The following is a 20,437-nucleotide window of genomic DNA, read 5'->3' as shown; positions in this document are numbered from 1 at the left end:
GGTACTGTTCTTTAAACGGGCACAACCTGGGGTAGAGGGCCAACCCCCAGGAAAAAGATCACCAGGCCCATCGAACTGGCGCGACAGATATGTGGGAGGACGTCCAGTCTTGCCTGTGGTACTGGATGGCATTCCCATGAGTGCCCTACTGGACACCGGGTCACAGGTCACCACCATCCCGTACGTGCTCTTTAAGCAGTACTGGAATGACTCGGATATTACCCGCTACCCTGACGACGACTTGAGTATCATCGCCAGCAATGGCCAGCCCGTGCCACAGATCGGATTTAAAGAGGTGACCATCAAAATCGGTAGAGTCGAACTGGCAGCACAGGGACTGATCATTGTAGATATTGACAAACATGAGAGTCACCCAAAAATAACTCTAGGAACTAATGTAATTGAAAACTGTCTTGCAGAGGTGATTTTCCTTTTACAGCAGGTTGCCAAGAACGCCAGCTCCGGCGAGCAGCGGGTGCTCCAGAAAGAGACCCGGGCACTGATGCGACGGCAACAGGTGGAACTCTCCGGCGGTGAGATTGGTAGCGTAAGAATGTGTGACCCTTTTCCTATTGCCATGCCCCAAAAAGTGAAATGATGATTTGGTGCCGGGCAGCTATTGGTCTGAGAGGTAGAGATTACCAGGCAATGGTAGAACCAGTTTACTCAGACAGTAGGCCCACCATCTTGACAGCACGGGGGGTGGTTAATGTACGCCATGGGAGGGTGCCCGTTCGCATAATCAATATCGGGAAGAGGGAAGTGAACCTGCCCCGGTATGCCACGCTAGCCAAATTATATACCATTAACCAAAATTCTATACAATCTGTGGAACCCTTGCCTCCATCTCACCCGGAGGAAGGTAACGGCTCTAAGAAAACAAAGGAGGACTGGTGTCAGCAACTACATTTGGGTACTGACTCCACTCCCTCACATCAGAAACAGGGAGTCTATCGGGTGGTTCAAGAGTACGAGAGAGTGTTTAGTAAACACCCGTTAGACTTCGGGCGAGTCAAGGGGGTAGAACACCACATCCCCACGGGAGACCATCCTCCCATAAAAGAGAGGTATCGACCCGTACCCCCTGCACACTACCAACACGCCAAGGGGATGCTTAGAGACATGAAGGAGGCTGGGGTGATCAGGGATAGCTGTAGCCCCTGGGCAGCTCCACTAGTCTTAGTCAGAAAAAAAGACAACACCATGAGGATGTGTGTAGATTACCGGAAAATCAACCGTATCACACACAAGGATGCGTACCCCTTACCAAGGATAGAGGAGTCATTGGCTGCTTTAAGATCTGCTAACTTCTTCTCTACCTTGGATCTCACTAGCGGGTACTGGCAGGTTCCTGTAGCAGAGGCGGACCGGGAGAAGACCGCATTCACCACCCCGATGGGACTTAGCGAGTTCACCTGCATGCCGTTCGGACTCTGCAACGCACCAGGAACCTTCCAACGACTAATAGAGTGTTGTCTGGGCCACAGAAACTTCGAGACGGTCCTGTTGTACCTGGACGATGTCATCGTATATTCCAAGACGTATGAGGACCACCTGAAACACCTGGCGGAAGTGTTCGAAGCTCTGGCGAGTTACGGCCTAAAGGTGAAACCCTCCAAGTGTCACCTCCTGAAACCAAAGGTGCAGTACCTGGGACACGTGGTGAGCGCTGACGGAGTGGCTCCCGACCCTGATAAGATCACCGCAATTAAGGAATGGCCAAGCCCCTCCAGCGTAAAAGAAGTGCGGCAGTTCCTCGGGTTGGTAGGCTACTACCGAAGGTTTATTCCCAGTTTCACCAAAAAGGCAGCACCTATGCAGGACCTCCTGATAGGCCAGTCCCGGAAGGCCAAGAACCAGAAGCCGCCCTTCAAATGGGAGGAGCTGGAAGAAGAGTCCTTCCGCCAGCTGAAGATGGCCCTCACGGGGGACGAAATCCTGGCGTACCCGGATTATAGCCAGCCCTTTATCCTCTACACCGACGCCAGTAACATCGGGCTAGGAGCCGTACTGTCCCAGATCCAGCAGGGGAAGGAACGAGTAATCGCCTACGCCAGCCGAAAGCTGCGACCCACCGAAAGGAATCCCGAGAATTACAGCTCATTTAAGCTAGAGTTCCTGGCCGTAGTATGGGCAGTCACCGAGCGCTTTAAGCATTACCTCGCTTCTTCCCGGTTCACCGTGTACACGGATAACAACCCGTTGACACACCTGGACACGGCAAGACTCGGTGCCCTGGAGCAGAGGTGGATGGCCCGTCTGTCCAACTACGAGTTCACAATCAAATACCGGGCAGGACGCTCCAAATCCAACGCGCACGCCCTGTCCAGGATGCCCAACCTGCCGGACGGAGGAGAAGATCCGGAGGGACTGGAAGAAGTTGAACTCCCTGCGTTCCACCGTCATGGGACTATCCAGTATTCCCACCGGGTAAGGAGTAAGCAAGCTGCTACGTTGAACCCCTTACCCCACTACAACTGGGCGGAAACGCAAGACAGCGACCCTGCCGTCCGACTGGTGAAGGAGATGCTGACTCGGCCGGAGGCTCGCCTTGAACCAGACGCTCCGGAGGAAGCTAAACAACTATGGGCAGAGAAGAGTCGACTGTTCCTTTACAAAGGGAAGTTGTGCCGCAGAATGGTTAACTCCCGGACGCATGAATTACTCTGGCAAGTAGTGGTGCCACGAAGAGACGCAGCCATGGTGATGGAGGCATACCACGACGGAGCTGGACACTTCGGGTGGAAGAAGCTGGAGTTCCTGCTGCGCGAGCGGTTCCACTATGTAGGCATGAGGGGAACCATCGAGAAGTGGTGCAGAGACTGTGGCCCGTGCAACCTGAGAAGGAAGGACCATGCCAGCCAGAAGACTCCCCTGCAGTCCATTGTCACCCGGCAACCGTTGGAACTGGTAGCCTTGGATCATGTAAAACTGACCCCAAGCAGAAGTGGCTACGTCTACGCGTTAACCATCGTGGATCATTACTCCCGGTTTCTGGTTGTCGTCCCCGTCAAGGACTTAACGGCTCAAACAGCAGCTAGAGCCTTCCAGCAGCACTTTTGCCGTCCACACGGGTACCCGGACCAAGTGCTGACGGACCAGGGACCTGCCTTTGAAGCGGAGGTCTTCCAGGAATTCTGCAATCTGTATGGCTGCCGGAAGATAAGGACGACACCCTACCATCCGCAAACTAATGGACTTTGTGAGAAAATGAACCAGGTGGTAATGGATCTTCTAAAAACGTTGCCCCTGGAAGAACGCAGTCTGTGGCCTGAGAAGTTGCCCGATCTGGTGGACCTATACAACCACATCCCGGTAGGTTCCACCAACTGTACCCCGGCTTACCTAATGAGGGCAAGACCTGGTAAGTTACCTGTTGACCTGGAAATGGGAGTCCTGACACCCGAGGACACTTCACCAGAAACAGACTGGGACACAGAGAGGCAGCAGCAGTACCGGAGAGTACAGGAGAGCGTGGAGCGAAGTCTCTGTCAGGCTAGGGAAAGACAAGAGAAAACTTACAACCAGTATGCTCCCGCTGTTCCCCTGGTACCCGGAGAGCAGGTCTTGAAGAGGAAGAGACGGCTCCACAAGTTGGACGACCAGTGGGAGAAGGACCCGTACACCGTACTGCCCTCAAGCCACGAGAACCCGAAGGTTTGTACCATCAGTAAAGACGGAGGGGAAACCACAGCCATTGTATCCCGGGACCACCTGAAGAAGTGTCCCGAACAACTGAGGAACCCTGAAGAGGAACAAGAAGACCATCGACCCGTAGAGGAAAGGGAAGATATGGTTAGTACTGTGCTCGGGGACTTCCCTCGGTCTTGGACTCAAGTCAATGGTGCAGTTGTGGTACCCGTACTCACCTTCCTCCAACCAGCATCCCAAGCACCTACGGAGCAACAGGTAGAGCTGGAAGAACAGCCGGTCCAGGAGGCAGAAGACTCCACACAAGCAGAACAGGAGGATCAACCCTCTGTTTATAGTGAGCCTGCCGTACCCCTGGTGAGACAAAGAGCCGGTAGACAGCTGCCCAGTTTACCCTTGACAGCTCCTACACCCTGTAGTTCAGGGCCAGACAGTCAGCTCCGTAGGTCCACTAGGGCCACTAGAGGCCAGTTACCCGCACGCTGGAGGATTTGAAGTGTATAAATTGTTTTATTTATGTTTATCTGTGTATTGTTGCTTGTGTATAATTTTGTGTTTCCAGTTATTTTTAGGAATCCTTGGTGGATTTACCGGGAATCCTTGTACATAGTTGGAGCGTAACCCAGGATGGACTAGAGACTGTTAAGGACTCGGGGTAGGACAGACCCCTACCTGGTTACGTCTCCCTGTTTTGGTGAAATGGACACCTTGCTTTTCTTCAAAGACTGCACCCGGTTACGGACATGCCGTGACCACCTTTATGTGTTTCTTCTTATTGTACTGTTATTGTTGTTATATCTTGTTATGTTTTTCTAAAATATGTTTAGTCCCGGAGTACTAAATTTCACTAGGGGGGAATGTGGCACCCCAGGGGTCTGGTTTTCCACAGTAATGTAATGTTATGTCTGAGAGCAGGTGGGAGGTCCTTTGGTCAGGGATCCTGTGCATGCCACACCTCCTGCCCAGTCTTGGGAGGGGAAGAACTTCCCCTGTATAAACCCTGGGCTGAGGCAGGGTTAGTCAGTCAAGGAGAGTAGAGACAGAGAAGCAGCATAGGAAGAAACAGCAGAAGCTCAGTGGGAGCAATATTACTACGAGTCAGGGGCTGGCAGCTGCAGAGCTCGCCCTGACTGAGAAGCTTTCTTACCGGACCCGGCGTCCGAGGCTGTGGGGACTAACTCTTACCCAGCAGCAGAAGCCGACCGGCAGGGGATTTCAGGTCCTCAGGCCCAGAAACCCGAAGGTACGGTCACACGCGTGGGACCAGCACCGCCATCGTGGAGCGGAAGCCATTAGAAGGCCCCGAGTCACCGGCCATACGGGTGAGCACCACACGGTACACTCAGGGACGTGGGCTACTTATATCCGCTTCTAGCAAGGTAGCCAGAAGAGTACAGTCAGTTTGGGAGGCCTACAACTCCGCCTGGCCAGGGGAGATCCCATCTGCTCAAGGACTGACCAGGCCCCGTTCACTAGCAAGTACTCCGGGAGGGTCTATCGTTGTTACCAGTAAAGACCCTGAATTACACCACACCGTCTCTGAGTGGTTCCTGCTACCCCCATCATCCACATCTGCTGCCCTGAGGCCATACCCCTCCCGTTGGGGGTTATACCATCTACGCTGCACCATCCATCCACCGGCCTCAGCGGACTGTCCTGCAGCGGCAGCTCCATAGCTGCATTCAACGGGTGGCGTAGTCGTCCTACATCTACCGCTGTTACATCGCCGCTCAGTTTGACTCCCTGGGCACGGACCGGGTCACCGCCACGAGACTACAACCCTCAAGAGATCCGGCTCCGGGTAAGCTCCCGCGTGCGCAACGCAGCGCGACACAGGCCCAGGGGCGCGTCACTTGCATAGTGGTCCATCTCCCACTGTGCAAGAGCGCGCACTTGATTTCCAGTCCAGACTGTCACTTTGGCTTTTTTCCATGTTGTCTGCTTTGCGCTGCTCTGTCTGCTTACGGCGACGCCCTCTGAACTTCCTGTTTTTTGCAGCTGCTGCAGACACACCCCTAATGCGTCCTCAGCCTATTGCTGTCTGTCACCTGGTATTTAACCCAGCTCCTCCCTGGAATCCTCGCCTGAGCATTGTGTTCTGTCAGTTGGCTTCTTGTCACTGACGTGCCAGGTCCTGTCTATGTTTCCTGCCTTGCGGTATCAGTTCCCGTGTCTGAACTGTGTCCTGTCTGAACTATCTTCTAGCCTGTTGTCTTCTGCCTATCCTGGAGGCTGTATTTCCAGGCCAGTGTGAACACGCTCCTAGACTGTTCTTTCTGCCTTCTAGGGGCCGCATACCTAGACCCGTTCCTGTATCTTGCCTGTTCCTGTCTGAACACACTCCTAGCCTGTTCGTTCCGCCTTCTAGGGGCCGCATACCTAGACCCGCTCCTGTATCTTGCTGCTGTGTCTGTTCTTGTCTGAATACTCTCCTAGCCTGTTTCCTGTTTTTCTCTATGTCCGTACCTTCCCTTTTTCTGCAGAGTCTGAACTCGTACCTAACTCCTGCTCGTTGTTACTGTACTTCCGTTTTTGAGTTTGTGGTCCACTCGCTCCTTCACTGCAAGTACCCTGTGGGTATCTGGTTCTGCCTTTCCCTTCCTGTCTGTTCCGTGTGAACAGAGCCCTGTCCCCCCTGCTCTGCCTTGCTCACCGCTCCGGCGGTTCTTGCCTGCTCTGCCTTGCTCACTGCTCCGGTGGTTCTAGCCTGCTCTGCCTTGCTCACCGCTCCGGCGGTTCTAGCCTGTTCTGCCTTTGCTCACCGCTCCGGCGGTTCTAGCCTGCTCTGACCCTTTGCTCACTGCTCCGGCAGTCTCGCTCTGCTCTGACCCTTTGCTCACTGCTCCGGCAGTCTCGCTCTGCTCTGACCCTTTGCTCAATGCTTTGTCAGTCTCGCTCCATTCTGACCCTTTGCTCACTGCTCCGGCAGTCTCGCTCTGCTCTGACCCTTTGCTCACTGCTCCGGCAGTCTCGCTCTGCTCTGACCCTTTGCTCACTGCTGCGGCAGTCTCGCTCTGCTCTGACTCCTTGCTCACTGCTCCGGCAGTCTCGCTCTGCTCTGACCCTTTGCTCACTGCTCTGGCAGTCTCGCTCTGCTCTGACCCTTTGCTCACTGCTCCGGCAGTCTTGCTCTGCTCTGACCCTTTGCTCACTGCTCCGGCAGTCTCGCTCTGCTCTGACTCCTTGCTCACTGCTCCGGCAGTCTCGCTCTGCTCTGACCCTTTGCTTACCGCTCCAGGCGGCCTTGTCCTGCTCTACTCTCACTCACCACTACTGGCGGTCTCGTCTTGCTCTGCTCTTGCTCGCCGCTCCGGGCGGTCTCACTCTGCTGTGTTTGTCCACCGCATCTGCGGTTCTGTTCCTGAGTCCCAGTCTGAACTGTGTCCTATCCACTCTGTGCTCCAGCCCGTCGTACCAGCCAGTACCTCCCTGCCTGCATACCAGTCGTGCTCGCCAGCATCCACCCGTCTGCATTCCAACCGTGTCTGCCTATACCCACCAGTCTGTGTGCCAGCCTAACCTGCCTGTTCCAGTATTCCCCTGTGTGCCAGCCTAACCTGCCTGTTCCAGTATTCCCCTGCAGGCACTCTCCGGTTCATGGCACAGTGGAATCACTAAACACGCACACGCCAGTCAGTCCGGGCGTGTGCATTACAGCATGCTCAGGCCATGGTTCCCGTTGAGCCCCACGGCCTTCGCTCTCAGACGTTTTCCAGCGAATACGTGCATTAAAAATAAATAAATAAATAAATAAAAAAAAATTTCTTTAGCGGTGTTCCAGGCGAATTACGCACCCGTCCAGATGGATCTATCAGCACTCGTTCCTGCGGATCCGCCACGTTACTATGGGGATCCAAGACAGAGTCGTGCATTTGTGGAGCAATGCATGCTGCACTTCAAGTTCTACCCTCTTTGTTTTCCCACCGATCGGGTTAAGGTGGGATTCATGATGTCTTACCTAGCGGGTGATGCCTTGAAATGGATCAACCCCCTATGGGACGCACAGGATCCTATCATCCTGGACCTGCCGGCCTTCCTGGTAGCCTTTCTATTGGTCTTCGATGACCCTAACCCGGAAGCCCCTGCTGAAGCTTCACTTCCCAATATCCCGGAGCAGCCCCAATGGGTAATGTGTGTGGGTAGCGCACTAGTCCTCCTGCCCGAAGAGACTACTGCCCATCCAGAATCCACACAGGATGACTACGCTCTCCGGAATACTTCTCCCAACCTCAAGGGGCAGTCCAGACGTGCTAGGCGTAGAGGCAAGTCGTCACGCCAGGGTCTGTCCTCCCAAAGACCTCCTGATACCAACCTTGAAGTCCCTGCTGAAGCTTCATTTCCCTGTATCCCGGAGCAGCCCCGACAGGTAATTTGCGTGGGTAGCGTACCAGTTCTCCTGCCCGAAGAGACTTCTGCCCACCTAGAATCCACACAGGAGGACTTCCTGCACCCGGTATCTGATGCTTCACCCACTTTAACCGGTGAGCCTGTCCAAGGCTACTCCGAAGCACTGATTACCTCCGAGTCTGTGCATCTCTACTACCTGTCGGAGGACCCCCTGTTGCCTCCTGAATCCTCCGGGATACCACCTGATGACAAATGGAGAGAGACTTCCCTACACCCGGTACCCGATACTTCGTCCGCTCCGTCCTGTGAGCCTGGCAATGGGTACCTCAAAGCGGTAGTTAACCCCGAGTCTCTACACCCCTCCGACCAGGCGGAGGACCTCCAGTTGTCTCCAGAACCCTTCGGGGTGCTACCTGGTAGCGAATGGACAGAGACTCTCCTATACTCGGTACCTGATACCTCGCCCGCTTCTTCCAGTGAGTCCGACCTAGTGTACTCCGAAGCAGAGGTTACCCCCGAGTCTCGGCACCCCTCCAACCCGGCGGAGGACCCCCAGTTGTTTCCTGAATCCTCCGGGGTACCACCAGATAACAATGAGACAGTGACTTTTCTACACCTTCTACCTGATACCTCGCCCATTTCATCCTGTGAGCTTGACAAAATGTACCCCGAAGCAGAGGTTACCCCCGAGTCTCTGCACCCCTCCAACCCGGCGGAGGACTTCCAGTTGTCTCCTGAACCCTGTGGGGTGCTACCTGATAATAAGTGGAGAGAGACTTCCTTGTGTGCTGTTCCTGGTACTCCACCTGTTTCGTCTGTTGCTGAGGATGGCTGGATAGGAGGTAGCATCCTAGCTACCCAGATGAGACCAGTATTGTCTCTTCCTGTTGACAGTAGAAGTAATCTCCTTGAAGAGAAGGATTGCCCTTCAAATTCCCTGCGGAAGATTCTGGCAGGCCTGAAGAAGAGGGGGCGTAAGAGGGGGGTACTGTAACATACCTGGTGGCATCCTTGCATAGTGGTCCATCTCCCACTGTGCAAGAGCGCGCACTTGATTTCCAGTCCAGACTGTCACTTTGGCTTTTTTCCATGTTGTCTGCTCTGCTGTGCTCTGTCTGCTTAGGGTGACGCCCCCTGAACTTCCTGTTTCTTGTAGCTGCTGCAGACACACCCCTAATGCGTCCGCAGCCTATTGCTGTCTGTCACCTGGTATTTAACCCAGCTCCTCCCTGGAATCCTCACCTGAGCATTGTGTTCTGTCAGTTGGCTTCTTGTCACTGATGTGCCAGGTCCTGTCTATGTTTCCTGCCTTGCGGTATCAGTTCCCGTGTCTGAACTGTGTCCTGTCTGAACTATCTTCTAGCCTGTTGTCTTCTGCCTATCCTGGAGGCTGTATTTCCAGGCCAGTGTGAACACGCTCCTAGCCTGCTCTTTCCGCCTTCTAGGGGCCGCATACCTAGTCCCGTTCCTGTATCTTGCCTGTTCCTGTCTGAACACGCACCTAGCCTGTTCGTTCCGCCTTCTAGGGGCCGCATACCTAGACCCGCTCCTGTATCTTGCTGCTGTGTCTGTTCTTGTCTGAATACTCTCCTAGCCTGTTTCCTGTTTTTCTCTATGTCCGTACCTTCCATTTTTCTGCAGAGTCTGAACTCGTACCTAACTCCTGCTCGTTGTCACTGTACTTCCGTTTGTGAGTTTGTGGTCCACTCGCTACTTCACTGCAAGTACCCTGTGGGTATCTGGTTCTGCCTTTCCCTTCCTGTCTGTTCCGTGTGAACAGAGCCCTGTCTCACTGCTCTGCCTTGCTCACCGCTCCGGCGGTTCTTGCCTGCTCTGCCTTGCTCACCGCTCCGGTGGTTCTTGCCTGCTCTGCCTTGCTCACCGCTCCGGCGGTTCTAGCCTGCTCTGCCTTTGCTCACCGCTCCGGCGGTTCTAGCCTGCTCTGACCCTTTGCTCACTGCTCCGGCAGTCTCGCTCTGCTCTGACCCTTTGCTCACTGCTCCGGCAGTCTCGCTCCGCTCTGACACTTTGCTCACTGCTCCGGAAGTCTCGCTCCGCTCTGACCCTTTGCTCACTGCTCCGGCAGTCTCGCTCCGCTCTGACCCTTTGCTCACTGCTCCGGCAGTCTCGCTCCGCTCTGACCCTTTGCTCACTGCTCTGGCAGTCTCGCTCTGCTCTGACCCTTTGCTCACTGCTCCGGCAGTCTCGCTCTGCTCTGACCCTTTGCTCACTGCTCCGGCAGTCTCGCTCTGCTCTGACTCTTTGCTCACTGCTGCGGCAGTCTCGCTCTGCTCTGACTCCTTGCTCACTGCTCCGGCAGTCTCGCTCTGCTCTGACCCTTTGCTCACCGCTCCAGGCGGCCTTGTCCTGCTCTACTCTTGCTCACCACTACTGGCGGTTTGTCCACCGCATCTGCGGTTCTGTTCCTGAGTCCCAGTCTGAACTGGGTCCTATCCACTCTGTGCTCCAGCCTGTCGTACCAGCCAGTACCTCCCTGCCTGCATACCAGTCGTGCTCGCCAGCATCCACCCATCTGCATTCCAGCCATGTCTGCCTATACCCACCAGTCTGTGTGCCAGCCTAACCTGCCTGTTCCAGTATTCCCCTGTGTGGGTCAACAGCCGTGTCTGGGGTCTGACCTGGAGTAGCACTTGGTCCCTCTGCCCAGTTCCTCCCTGGTGCACTGGCATCGTATGCCGTCGTGCGACCTTGGTCGGATCGGGCAGATACTTAGTTACGCCCCTCCAGGCACTCTCCGGTTCATGGCACAGTGGAATCACTAAACACGCACACGCCAGTCCGTCCGGGCGTGTGCATTACAGTAATAGGGCGTTGTGTGGGATGTCTGAATTTTACAGTACTTTCCTAGCTTGGCAAAGAGCTAGTTCTCAAATTCTCTTCCTTGGTCATGGTGTAACCTCGTATGGAACCCAAACCTCAAAGCAAAATCATTGAAGATCTTCTCTGCCGCAGTTCGACCTGATTTATTGGTGGAGGCATATGCTTGAGCAAATCGAGTGAAATGGTCCATCACCACCAAGATGTATTCGTAACCATCCTTGCACGTCTCGGGATGTAGAAAGTCTATTGAGACCATCTCAAACGGATACGTAGTTTGGATGTTGCCCATAGTTGCCCAGGTTGATGTGTTGGGACGTTTATCTTTCAGACACCGAAACTCCCTGGTCATGTACCTCTCAATATCTCTCTGCATGTACGGCCAGAAGAAACATTCATGGATCAAGTTGGTTGTCCTTTCCATTCCCAGGTGTCCCATGTTTTCATGGAGTTCCTTTGAAGACCAACCTACGGAATACTCTGGGTAGTACCAACTGCCGGTTTTGTCCTCCTTTACAATACAGGATACTGTCTTCACTGAGGTAGAGCTTCGTCCATTCTTTAATTAAAACAGATACTGCTGGTGACTCATTGTCACTCTCTCATTTACTTGGAAACCGATTTTGGTCCACATAAAGTAGTATTCTACCAATTATCTGATCTTCTCGTTGTGCTCTATGGATTTTCCCTTTTGGTGGTTGTTGAATAGACAGGGGGTGATCTTGTTCTCTCGCTTTTATGGTGGTTTCCACCGTCAAAGGACACCACAATGGTGTGTCTTCCTCCTGATAAGCTTGTACTGCTTAGGCAGTGCTCTCAATTGCTTCCTGACTGACTGCCTCTGAGCATTCTTGCATGAACTCCTCAGGTTCTAGTGGCATTCTCGACAATCCGTCAGCATCTGCATTGCATTTTCCTGGCGGATATTTGATGCTGAAATTAAAGTCAGCTAGTTCAGCGACCCATCTCTGACCTGTTGCATTCAGTTTGGCTGTAGTAAGGACATAGGTCAAAGGGTTGTTGTCAGTGTAGACCTCAAACTCTTTGCTGTAGTAGAGATAATCTCTTAAATTGCCCATTTCAATGCCAGGGACTCTAATTTTCCGGAATGTAAATGGTAATTCTTCTCGGCATCTGTCAGTGTTCTAGAACCGTAACCAATTACTCTCAATTTTCCGCCTTGATGCTGATACAGGGAAGTTCCCAGTCCAATTTGATAAGAGTCACAATGAAGAACAAATGTTAAATTGAAATCAGGATATCCCAAGATTTGTGGTTTTACTAGGTAGTATACCAGTTCTTCCAATACCTCCTGGTGGTCTGCTGGCCAGAAAATGGGCTGTTGGGACGAAACGGCATTGTTTCTTTTAAGCTCAGTCCTACCCGCGTTCTTCTTTTTCTCCATGGGTGTTGTTGCCTCTGTCATCCCCCCCAAGAGGAGGTATAGTGGGGTGGCAATCCTGGAGAAGTTCCGAATCTAAGTACGATAGTAGGAGAGGAACCCTAATATCGGCTTCAACTCCCCGACGGTAAAGGGCCACTTGTCTTTTAAGGGCAGTAACGGAGTGATTTCTGCTGTGTTCATGGTATATCCTTTTCCAGACACAATTTTCCCTAGAAATCGGACTTTCCTTTTGAACAGTTCACACTTCTTTGGGGTCAACTTAACTCCGTGTTGGTGATACCGGTTGTAATAAGGTCCTCACGTGTTCAACATGCTCCCGGAAGTTTTTGTTGTGAACAGCATTGTCATCCAAGTATGGCTGGCAGAGATCGTCCCTCAATCCTTCTAAACATGTCTCCATACTCCTCTGAAATTCTGCTGGAGCTGAACTGAGCCCAAACGGTATGCGGATCCACTCATATAATCCCCACGGTGTGATGAATGCTGTCAAAGTTCTACTGGACTCTTCGACAAACCCTTAGTGGTATGCCTTTCCCTGATCGAGGACAGAGAACCAGGTGCTTCCTGATAGGCTATGCAGCATACCTTGGATCTTTGGTATCGGGTTTCGTTCAGGTACTGACTTTCGGTTTAGTTCCTGGTAATCACAACAGAGTCTCAGTGTACTGTCCTTCTTCCTAACACAGACAATAGGAGAGGAATAAGATGACTTAGACTTTTGGACCCAACCTCTGTTGATGAGATCTTGTAAATATTCTTTCACTTCACGGTGTAATGGTTTTGGCCCAGACATGTAACTTCTGGTTACTGGGGTCGTGTCTTTCAAATTGATTTTCAACTGCAATGATGGGATACAGCCTATATCAGAGTTATCTTTGGAGAACGCATGACACTCTTCTCTCAGCATCTGTTTTGCTACTACTAGATTTTCAGCACACAAGTATTCCAGGGGTACTGGGGGATCCCAGGACTCCGAGCTGGGTCGTGCATTTTTTTCCCCTGGGCAACTCTTGTTCCTTGGTGGGGAGACTGAATTCACTATAGACCCCTGGGCGGGTCCCACACTGGCTGGATATACCGTTTTAACGGTTTCGATGTGACCTAACACAATCTTTGGATCCAGTCTAATTTTGTGTCTCGTAGTATTCATGACCAGTATTGTCACTCAAGGAAATCCACCAGTAGGAATCATAAGCACAGTCTCACCGTGAACTAGGCCTTCCGGAAGTTCTGAGGAGTCTTTCGGCACGAACAGTCTTTTCTGGGCTTTTCTTCCAGGTTCTACCCAGACTCCACCTCACCCCCACCATTAGGTTTGCAGGGATGATGGTTGGGCATCAGCCGACCTTGACTTCTTTTAGGTCCATTGTATTCTGTGCTTTCTTTACTCTATGAATCACATTTTACGCTACGGCTTTGGGTGTGACAAGCGATGTGGCAATTGCATACACCACCAGTGTGCCTGACTTGTGTGTAGTGATGACCTCACTGATTACATTATAACCCAGGATAGGATCTTCTGCCTCGTTCTGATCACTGGTCACGAGAAAAGGTACCAAAAGCTCGATGGTGTTGCTTTTCTTCGTGGCCCTGAGTTGGAAAGTCACTTCCACCCAGCCTATGAAAGGTATTTTGGTCTGGTTGACGGCTTTGCCGTGGAGTTCCACTGGTCCCAATAGTTCTTTTAGTGACCGAAGGCAAGTGTGTGGCAGGTAGAGCCTTCTCCATTCTTCATTTAAAAGGCTCGCTTGGGCTCCTGTGACCCACAGTGCTTTTACTAGGAGTCCATCTAGCTGGCACTGCATAAAGCACCTTTCACCGATTAGGCTGATGAGGCTATCTTTACTGACTGAGGAATCCTCCTCCCAGGAGTACATCGTTTGTCCTCCGCACTGGGCATTAAGTAACTGATGCCCCTATCTTCCTTGCAGCTATTGTAGACGGGAACATACTTGAGGATAGTACTGACGCAGCCGTTTTACCTCATACGCCGTTCTGGGGTTTGGTGAGATTTGGATTTGCTTCTGGAGCCTCCTCCGTGTTGCGGTTACCAGTCGCCCCGCACTGGCAACCTCCTGTCTTTTAAACCAAACGACCGTGACCATTGGAAATCCTTGACATAATGTCCTTCCTCACCACATCTTAGACAGTGGACACATACCGTACTCTGATTTGATGAACAGCACGCTTCACAAGCCGGGTATCTTCTGTTTTGGAACCCACTCCTGGGTCTGAGGGATATAGGTTCTGGCCTGGAACAAATCAACTTTTTCACCTCAATCAACTCTGCTCGCAGTTCTCCTATTACTTCCTCCCAGTCAGCGCTGGCGGTCCTCTCTTTTGTTGGTGATTTAACGTTCCCTCTTTGAGGTGGCACTGGAGGGTCTCTATGATGATCTTCGGACTGACCACCGGGGGTCTCCAACTTCAGCTGACTCATTTTGGTGATTTTAGGAGCACAGCCTTTCTTTAACTTCTGTTCGCTCTCTGACTCCAATCTAGCGGCCTCATTCATTTTTTCAATTAGGACTTCGTCCAAAATGCCAGGATCTTCTAGGTACTGTTTCAGCTGCAACTTGATATCTTTGCTGATTAATCTCGTTCCCAATGATCTTAAGAACTTCTTCTGGACTAGTCCAGCATCAAACTTCTCTTCCGCTTCTTCATCTCTGGATGCAAACAATAGTCTATCCTTCAGTTCAATTGGTCTGAACATGAAACTTCGGGATGATTGATTATTTTTCTGTGAGAGGTTAATCAGTCGGTGGGACAATTCTGAAGTACACTCTTCTTTATAGTGCCTTTTTAAAATCATCTTCAGCTGTGGCAATTGACTCTTCATTTCTAGCATACTACGGAGGTTCAGTCCTGGGCTGATCGCTTTCACCACCCCCTCGATGATCTCATCTGGCTGGTAGCCTTTCTGTAATCCTGCATCGAACTGGTGCAACAAGTTCATATAAGACCGTTTCTCTTTCTGTTCACACTCTCCAATCTGTCCCAGGATCTTGAATTGTTTCCTTATGGTGATTTGTGGTGTTAGAGATGACTGTCTCCCTGATTTATCTAACCTGAGCAGGTTAATGGTCCTGTCTGAGTCTGTCATCCGTTCAGAGGTTTTGGTTGATTCCTGCAGGGCTGTTGGGGCTTTGAATTGTTCTTTCAATTCCTGTAGTTCATTCTGTGGACGGAGATTCCTGCTTTTGGTAATTGATGCTGCCCCTCCATCCTCCAATTTCAACCTGGTTAGAAACTGTGTTAGTTCCTGGAGGAATGTCCCCATGATGTCTTCAGCTTCTTTCTCCCCAGCTCATCCATTTTTGCATTAATGGCAGCTAGCAGTTGCCTCCAGTTGTGTGCTTTGGAAATCTGTTCTACTGACATCTTTATATGTTCTGCTACTGTTCTCTATTCTTCACAGGTTAACTGAAGAAGCAGCTCACTAATTCTGTCTATTTGTATTTCAACATCCATTGCTGCTATTGGGTTTTTCTTTAGGGCTGGTCCCTTTTAACTGATGTAGCAGAGTTGAGTTGAGGTGCTGTGCTGCTGTGTTTTTCCAGACACTTTTCCTCTTTTCCCTCTACTCTGCACTGCTAGTTCAGGAACTCTAACTGACCTGTGCTTAGCTTCACTCCTGACTTGAATCCTTTTCACTTGCAGGGGCGCTTCTGTGAGATGCAGAACACACACACCACCTTTCTCTTCGGCTCCAGCCAAACAGTATACCACTTCCTCACAATCCCCCTGGAGTTTTGCTAAACACTCCCTGTCAACTGTGACTCTGTTAACTCCTCTAGTTGCTGGATGCTTCTGGAACACAACACTTCCTGTCTCATGTGCTTGTGTTACTTCTAATAGTTGTTGAATGCTTTTAAAGCAACAGCCCTTCTTCTGTATGTCACACTCTGAAACAGCACTACTTCTGCATGTCACATCTCTCCAACTGCCAACTCCCCCTGATCACCATAGTGACTAGACTATAGAGGATGTTGATCAGACATCCTCCAATACAGTATGTTGCTGATTCTTATACTGCCATCTGCTGGTCTTCAGTGATATTACAAAGCTACAATTTACACTTAATTTAACAGAATGACACCAGGCAATACATAAATTACTACACAGACTCCAATGAATGCAGAATGTTTGTAATGGCCCCTTTTGGATCATTCCATAATTGCCTTTACCCAGGACATTCCATCTATACACAGTAATCGCCTGTATTCTTTTTGGACTGTGCTCCGCATTCAAACACCAATTCTAGGGATTCATGCTCTCGGGTAGGCTTTAGGTAGCGTTCACACAGGCACTAGATTCTTGTGTCAAATCAATGTGACAATTATTTCCACAGGTTTCACAGCATAAAAATAAAAACCGTAACTACAAAACCCCTAGCCTTGTCCAGGATCTAACTAAACAAATTAATTAGACCCGGGGTACTCTCACATGACTGAGCTAGTCCCAGTTCTGTCAAACAAAACAGCTACTGTCCATAGCAATCATTGACACTTGCAGTTTGGAGCGCACGGCCGGTGCAGTCTCTTCTCAGAGAGAGATTCTGCCTTGTCTCTCTTCGGTCCAAAACAAATCCACTCTGCTCAGCTTCCCCCAGCTGACACTGACTAAGAACAGCTAGCCTGGTTATATATATTTTTTCTATTATCGATTCTGTATATTTTAGGTGCTTACAGGTAGAAGACACCATGGAGGGAGTAGAAGAATATTACCAAACCTCTTTAAAGCTGCCCCGTTCCTCAGAAGATTGCCTGTACCTGAATGTGTTTACTCCGGCAGACAGAGACAAGGAATCTAAGTTACCTGTAAGTATCTGCAGTGTTTACACTACTAATGCCCCGAGGGTCTTCATAGGTGTCTGCGCCCTGTTGGGAGTCTGATTATGTTGTAAGTTTGTTTTTAATTACATATTGTTTCAGCAGGGGTGGATTAAGAGTAGCAAGGGTAGCAGTTTAGAAGGCGCGCCCCCCCCCCCCCCGCACCTGATGTATCACATCACATGATCCCCTGTGATAGTTCACGTGAAATTAATTTGGAACAATATTAATTATAATAATCTTTTTTAGGCTGTGTGCCCACTATGCGTTTTTTAAGCAATTCCGCTGCAGAAAAGCTTAAAAAACGCGATGTCATGTTCCCCAATGATATTCCGCATGTGCTGTGCACATGCTGCGGAAATTTCCGCTGCGGATTATTATTGCGGAAAAATCCGCAGCACTAACAATTATTTTGAGGAAGCTCGGCGTTTTCGCCGCCATTGACTTGCATTGGAACACATGGAATCCGCATCACTGCATCTGTACGTGCGGATTCCATGTGTTTCAGTGGGCGGATGGTACCCGGGTGTGGAGAAGAGGAGACTCTCCTCTGGACCCAGGTAACATAGAACCTGTAAAAAAAGAATAAAATAAAAAATAAATATTATACTTACTTTCTGATGGCCCCGGTGTCTTTATCCGATGCGTCCTGGCTTGCCAGCAGCTCACGATGGTCTGAAAAGGACCTGCCATGACGTCATTTAGTCATGTGACGAGTCACGCGACCGCTGACGTCGGCAGGCCATCAGAAGGTAATTATATATTTATTTTTTACCATTCTTTACAGTCACACTATATATGCCGGTTGCATGGATTTATATTGTGTGACCAAGTTGTCAAGTACTTTCCAAGTGATGCTAAAATCGCCTTGAAAAGCGCTTGATAACCCGCATGCGGAAATGCATGTGAAGAACGCTTCACATCCGCAAGTCCCTGGCAGGAAAAACGCATGTACAATCCGCATGTACAATCCGCATGTAAAATCCGCATGCGTTTTTACTGCCAGGGAGATGCAGAAACGCTAAAAAAAAATCCGGAGCATTTCTGCATCGTGGGCACATAGCCTGACATTAATTGTATGACTCAATATTGAGCACACGTAGCCATCTATACACAGCAGGAGGCCGCACGTAGCCATCTACACACGGCGGGAGGCCGCACGTAGCCATCTACACACGGCGGGAGGCCGCACGTAGCCATCTATACACGGCGGGAGGCCGCACGTAGCCATCTATACACGGCGGGAGGCCGCACGTAGCCATCTATACACAGCAGGAGGCCGCACGTAGCCATCTATACATAGCGGGAGGCCGCACGTAGCCATCTATACACAGCGGGAGGCCGCACGTAGCCATCTATACACAGCGGGAGGCCGCACGTAGCCATCTAAACACAGCAGGAGGCCGCACGTAGCCATCTATACACAGTGGGAGGCCGCAAGTAGCCATCTATACACAGCGGGAGGCCGCACAGCGCCATCTATACACAGCGGGAGGCCGCACGGCGCCATCTATACACAGCTGGAAACCGCAAGTAGCCATCGATATACAGCGGGAGGCCGCACGTAGCCATCTATACACAGTGGGAGGCCGCACGTAGCCATCTATACACAGCAGGAGGCCGCACGGCGCCATCTATAGACAGCGGGAGGCCGCATGGCGCCATCTATACACAGCGGGAGGCCGCACGTAGCCATCTATACACAGCAGGGGGCCTCACGGCACCATCTATACACAGCAGGAGGCCGCACGAAGCCATCTATACACAGCGGGAGGCCGCACGTAGCCATCTATACACAGCGGGAGGCCGCACAGCGCCATCTATACATAGCAGGAGGCCGCACGGCGCCATCTATACACAGCATGAGGCCGCACGTAGCCATCTATATTCAGCGGAAGGCCGCACGTAGCCATCTATACACAGTGGGAGGCCGCACGTAGCCATCTGTACACAGCAGGAGGCCGCACAGTGCCATCTATACACAGCGGGAGGCCGCACGCAGCCATCTATATACAGCAGGGGGCCGCACGGCACCAGCTATACACAGTAGGAGGCCACACAAAGCCATCTATACGCAGCGGGAGGCCGCACGTAGCCATCTATACACAGCGGGAGGCCGCACGGCACCATCTATACACAGCAGGAGGCCACGCGTAGCCATCTATATACAGCGGGAGGCCGCATGTAGCCATCTATACACAGTGGGAGGCCGCACGTAGCCATCTATACACAGCGGGAGGCCACACGGCACCATCTATACACAGCAGGAGGCCGCACGTAGCCATCTGAACACAGCGGGAGGCCGCACGGCACCATCTATACACAGCCGGAGGTCGCACGTAGCCATCTATACACAGCAGGAGGCCGCACTGCGACATCTATACACAGCAGGAGGCCGCGCGTAGCCATCTATATACAGCGGGAGGCCGCACGTCGCCATCTATACACAGTGGGAGGCCGCACGTAGCCATCTATATACAGCAGCAGGCCGCACGGTGCCATCTATACACAGCGGGAGGCCGCACGTAGCCATCTATACACAGCAGGGGGCCGCACGGCACCATCTATACACAGCAGGAGGCCGCACAAAGCCATCTATACACAGCGGGAGGCCGCACGTAGCCATCTATACACAGCGGGAGACCGCACGGCGCCATCTATACATAGCAGGAGGCCGCACAGCTCCATCTATACACAGCAGGAGGCCGCACATAGCCATCTATATACAGCGGGAGGCCGCATGTAGCCATCTATACACAGTGGGAGGCCGCACGTAGCCATCTATACACAGCGGGAGGCCGCACGGCACCATCTATACACAGCAGGAGGCCGCACGAAGCCATCTATACACAGCAGGAGGCCACACATAGCCATCTATACACAGCGGGAGGCCGCACGGCGCCATCTATACACAGCGGGAGGCCGCACGTAGCCATCTATACACAGCAGGGGGCCGCACGGCACCATCTATACACAGCAGGAGGCCGCACAAAGCCATCTATACACAGCGGGAGGCCACACGTAGCCATCTATACACAGCGGGAGGCCGCACGGTGCCATCTATACACAGCGGGAGGCCGCACGTAGCCATCTATATACAGCGGGAGGCCGCACGTAGCCATCTATACACAGTGGGAGGCCGCACGTAGCCATCGATACACAGCGGGAGGCCGCACTGCACCATCTATACACAGCAGGAGGCCGCACGTAGCCATCTATACACAGCGGGAGGCCGCACGTAGCCATCTATACATAGCGGGAGGCCGCACGTAGCCATCTATACACAGCGGGAGGCCGCACGGCACCATCTATACACAGCAGGAGGCCGCACGAAGCCATCTATACACAGCGGGAGGCCGCA

The 20,437-nt window shown here is 51.9% G+C and overlaps 1 pseudogene; it reads left to right on the top strand.

Moving 5' to 3' along the window:
• The window catches only part of LOC141175776 (fatty acyl-CoA hydrolase precursor, medium chain-like), a 111,345-nt pseudogene that overhangs the window by 42,478 nt on the left and 48,430 nt on the right, over window positions 1–20,437 (top strand).

Source organism: Phyllobates terribilis, unplaced genomic scaffold (assembly GCF_046119375.1).
Source record: "Phyllobates terribilis strain yellow unplaced genomic scaffold, ASM4611937v1 Scaffold_14__1_contigs__length_39327217, whole genome shotgun sequence".
In the NCBI taxonomy this organism is placed as follows: Eukaryota; Metazoa; Chordata; class Amphibia; order Anura; family Dendrobatidae; genus Phyllobates; species Phyllobates terribilis.
Note: the sequence above shows the minus strand (reverse complement) of the source record. Positions and strands in the feature narration are given on the sequence as shown.